Here is a 5110-nt window from a genome sequence, read left to right as displayed (position 1 = left end):
CTTACCTTTGCTGTTCACCCACTATGTGTATACCTATGTAACAAATTATAGAATTATTTTCAAATTATGAGAATATGCCACATGTTTTTAGAATTAATTATCCCATGATTTTACTAATAATGACTTTTTATCTCAAGTGTAACTATGGTTTGTTAAAGGACATGTGTCTACTTTTATTTTTAAGCCTAAAGCTTTTTACAACTCACCCTATATAAGTGAGTTCCCAAGGCTAGAGAATGGTCCAAAAATTTTAGTAGATAAAGGTATTATCTCATTTTCTAGTTAGTCTATTGCCATATTGTATCCAAAATCTCTTAAAGGAAAATAGTAAGTAGAAGGTGTTGAGTATTTTTTGAGTTTTCTCTCATTGAAAATTGATACTGAATTGTATATCCTCAAAGTAAGATAATACAAAGTTTGTCCATGATGGTGATTCAAGATGGATCTTGTCTCTTGTCTATGTTGTTTTTGTTAAAAATATAAGAAGAGTAACTGAGAGGGGAGGGTGACTTAGTTACTACAAAAATAAATCTCAGATCCCTTAGATGTGAATACAAATCAAACCTCTAATTAAACTATATTATTCTATAACTCAGCAAACACATATGCACTAAGTTTACTCTGGTAAATATTGTAACGCGACAATAATCAAATATATACTAAAATAACAATACTAACTTGACAAATGAAAATCATAAGATTTTTTCTATGATTAGCCTTATTTAACTTAGTTGCAAACACATAAAAGAAATAGCATGAACATAAGTGACACCAAGATTTAACTTGGAAACCCAATTTGGGAAAAACCACTAATTGTAACTAGTTACTGATTTCAACTCTTCTGATGTGAGCCCTATTAGGAGCCAACCCTGATAAATGATACAAAACACACTATTAGGTGTGACCCTATTAGAGGATTTAATGACCCTATTAGGAGTGGCCTTATTAGAGGTCTTCAAACACTTCAATCTAGAAATGCCACCTTGTTAAAGGATTTACAAATAGTTGTTCAGCCAACTCTATTAAGATATTTATTTCACTATTACAATGGTTATAGAGTAACAATGAGATGACCTCATTTCTGATGCAACTGAGTTTTTTATTAAATATCTCAATTCTAGCTTGTATACTTGGTCCTTCCTAGTTGAATGTATCTTTGCAGCTCAACAAGTATATTATTCTTATCCTTCTAATTCACTTCCTCTAAGCATCATCAAATCTTCTATTATGTTCAACACTTTCAATCCTCGGCTTGAGCTTATATTTATATCTTACACATTATCAAGTTATCTTGAATATAACTTAGAATACTTAATATTCATCTTCTTAGTCGACCATAACCAGAAGCTAAATCAATTGAACTCAATATGCCAAAACAAGAAAATCCTTCGTTAGCCGACCATGCTTGGTAGACACTAACTTAGAAATGATTTTGTTGTGTTAACTAAGTGAACTCAGTTAACATTGCATATTCACAAAGTTCCTTTGGTAGCCAAATGAGCTTAGTTAATACTAGTTCCATCCAACATTTCCTTCATTAATTGAGTGAGCTTAGTTAACAGTCAACTTCTACAAACTTTCCTTTGATGACTAAGTGAAGTCACTAGATATTGTCTTCTAATCTTGGCAAAATCTAGAATGCTCGATAGATAAAAGAAACTATCTTCACCACCTAAATGAGCTCAACATATGGACAAGCAATGATATGACATTTTGTGTAACATCAAAGATAATACCAAATTAATTAATTTTTTCTCCCTCTTTGGCATTGATGGAAACAAAACATGTCATAATACAATAAAAATTTTAGAGCAAAAATAGAGTAAGGAATATATCCTTAGTTTCATTCTAATTCTCATCGATCAAAACTCCCTCTATCAATGTGAACTCCCTCTACCTTTATATTCTTCCTCTAACAGCAAAACTCTATCTTCAACATCTTCTTTTGATAGAAAACTTTCCTTCTTTGCTATCAAACCAAGTTCTCCTTCTCTAATATCTCTAAATGTTAGGATAAACCACGGACAGAAATAAAAACTACATGCAAATATAACCAATAACAGAAAATAATAGAACACACAGAAATGAACACAAGGCACCAAGATTTAACGTGGTTCACCCAATCCCTGGGCTACGTCCACCAAACAGCAAGTCCGATCTTATTACAATCCAGTGATTACAACCTAATTACAATTTGTAATCCCTTACAGCTCAATACTGCCATAAGAACCAATTTCGTATCACCACATATATAAAATACCCAACCCTAAGCCCTTTTTATACAAGTATTAAACCACTTTAGGGTTATAACATGTCGGCCATATGTCGGCTACCATGTCGGTCACTGCCCGAACCCCACTATTTATGAAGTATGTACAGTACTTTCCTGATCAGTCACCACAATCTAACAATCTCCCACTTGGGGACTGATCAGGCTCCACACTAAACAAAAATCGCCCACTTGGAGACTGATCCTGTAGCAATACAACTACCACATGGGGCTCCCACTAGATCAAACCATCCTGGACTCTACTGTTCTTTTATTCATGTTCAGTCTAAAAGACCAACCGAAGCTGAAGAGGAGTTCAGCTTCTCCCTTGTTACAACCTCTATCAACATATCTGCTGGATTGTCATTGGTATGTATCTTCTCCAGCTTTAACTCTCCATCCTCCAAAACTGATCGAATGAAATGGTACTGCAACTGTATGTGTTTGGTCTTAGAATGCAAAGCTGAATTCTTAGCAAGATGAATGGCACTCCGACTATCTGTGAACAAATAATTATCTTTCTGAGGATGTCCCAATTCTTCCAAGAAGAACTGAAGCCATATCATCTCCTTGGCTGCCTCTTTAGCAGCAACATACTCTGCCTCTATAGTGGAGAGAGCATTAATCTTCTATAACCTAGAAACCCAGCTCACGGCTACCCCACCAACAGTAAAGACATAACCTGTAGTACTCCGCCTGGTATCAATATCCCCAGCCAAATCTGAGTCAACATAGCCCTATAAATCAGTAGTAGAGCCCCCAAAGTGTAAACACTTATTGGATGTTCCTCTCAAATATCTAAGAATCCACTTGACAACATTCCAATGCTCAAATCTTGGATGACTCATATACCTGCTAACAACTCCCACTGCATGTGCAATATCTGGCCTAGTGCATACCATAGCATACATCAAACTTCCTACAGCTGAAGCATAGGGTACCTTGGACATCTTATCCTCCTCTTCCTATGTCTTGGGACACATCTCCTTAGTCAATTTCAAATGACCAAGTAAAGGTGTGCTGACAGCTTTAGCATTCTCCATAGAGAAATGTTGCAACACCTTCTCAACATAATCAGCTTGAGATAGCGTCAATGTTCTGTTCTTCCTATCTCTGCAAATCTTCATATCAAGGATTTGTTTTGCTGCCCCCAAATCCTTCATAGAAAATGCATGTGTTAACTGGCATTTTAGCCCCTTAATATGATGCATGTTAGACCCAGCTATAAGCATATCATCAACATATAGACATAAAATAATGTAGCTATCATCATCCAACCTCTTAAAATAAACACAGTAATCTGAATGACACCTGTTATATCCATGCTCATGCATAAAACTGTCAAATTTCAGATACCATTGTCGAGGTGCTTGCTTCAGGCCATAGTAACTTTTCTTCAATTTGCACACTAAGTTCTCCTTACCTTTGACCTCAAAACCCTGTGGCTGAGCCATATATATTTCTTCATCCAAATCACCATGAAGAAAGGCTATTTTAACATCCATCTGCTCTAAATGCAAATCTTCAGTAGCCACAAGACTTAAAAAAGTACAAATAGAAGTCATTTTAACAATAGGAGAAAATATCTCATCAAAATCAATTCCCTTTTTCTGTGCAAATCCTTTTACAACTAACCTGGCCTTAAATCTTTTTTGACCTCCTTCCTCTTCTTTCAACCTATAAACCCATTTATTCTATAAAGCCTTTTTACCTGTAGGCAACTTGCACAAATCCCATGTCTTATTTTTCAGCAAAGAGTCCATTTCATCTTTCATTGCAGACTCCCACTGAATCTTAGTATCCACCTGCACAACTTCATCATAACTTTTAGGTTCACCAACATCAGTAAGTAAAATATAATACAGAGAGGGAGAAAACCTTTGTGGAGGTCTAATTGGCCTTGTTGACCGTCTAACATTCACTGGTGTGTGTGGTATTTGTTGTTGCAGTTGTTGCACATCATGAGGAATGGCTGGAACATCAACTTTTGGAGTATCATCCAGCACTACATAATCATCTTCTTTCTTCTCATGTTGCTGCAACAGATCTTTGTACAACACTTTCTCATTGAATATGACATCCCGGCTTCTAATAATTTTAAGATTTTCAAAATTCCAAAGCCTATAACCAAATTCATTAATGCCATATCCAACAAAGACACATTTCTTTGATTTAGCTTCTAACTTGGTTCTATTTTCAGAGTCTATATGAGCAAAAGCTTCACAACCAAAGGTCTTGAGAAAAGAATAACTCACCTTCTTACCAGTCCATGCTTCCTCTGGAATACCACAACCCAAAGGAGTAGAGGGACCTCTATTAATCAAATATACTACAGTATTGACAGCCTCCGCCCACATGTGTAAGGGCAACCCAGCATGCAACCTCATGCTCCTTGCGCGCTCCATTATAGTCATGTTCATGCATTCAGCCACTCCATTTTCCTGTGGAGTCCTTGGAATAGTTTTTTTTCTATGAATACCATTAGTGGAGCAATAATCTTCAAATTCATGACTGCAATACTCACCACCATTATCAGATCTGAGACATTTTAATTTCTTACCAGTCTCATTTTCAACCAAGCATTTCCATTTCTTAAAAGTTTGAAATACATCAGATTTCTGTCTAAGGAAATAAACCCATACTTTTCTAGTTGCATCATCAATAAATGTAACATAATAATGAGAGCCACCAAGGGAAGATACCTGAGCCGGTCCCCATACATCTGTATGCACAAGCTCTAATTTCTCCTTTTTGTTTTCCTTCCCTGTCTTTACAAAACTCACTCTCTTTTGTTTTCCATACACACAACTTTCACAGAAATCCATATTCACACATTTTAGA

This window comes from Cupressus sempervirens, chromosome 8 (genome assembly GCF_028749045.1).
Source record: "Cupressus sempervirens isolate cs-2001-9-10 chromosome 8, ASM2874904v1, whole genome shotgun sequence".
NCBI lineage: Eukaryota > Viridiplantae > Streptophyta > Pinopsida > Cupressales > Cupressaceae > Cupressus > Cupressus sempervirens.
The sequence above is the reverse complement of the archived record's forward strand: the minus strand, read 5'-3'. Positions refer to the sequence as shown.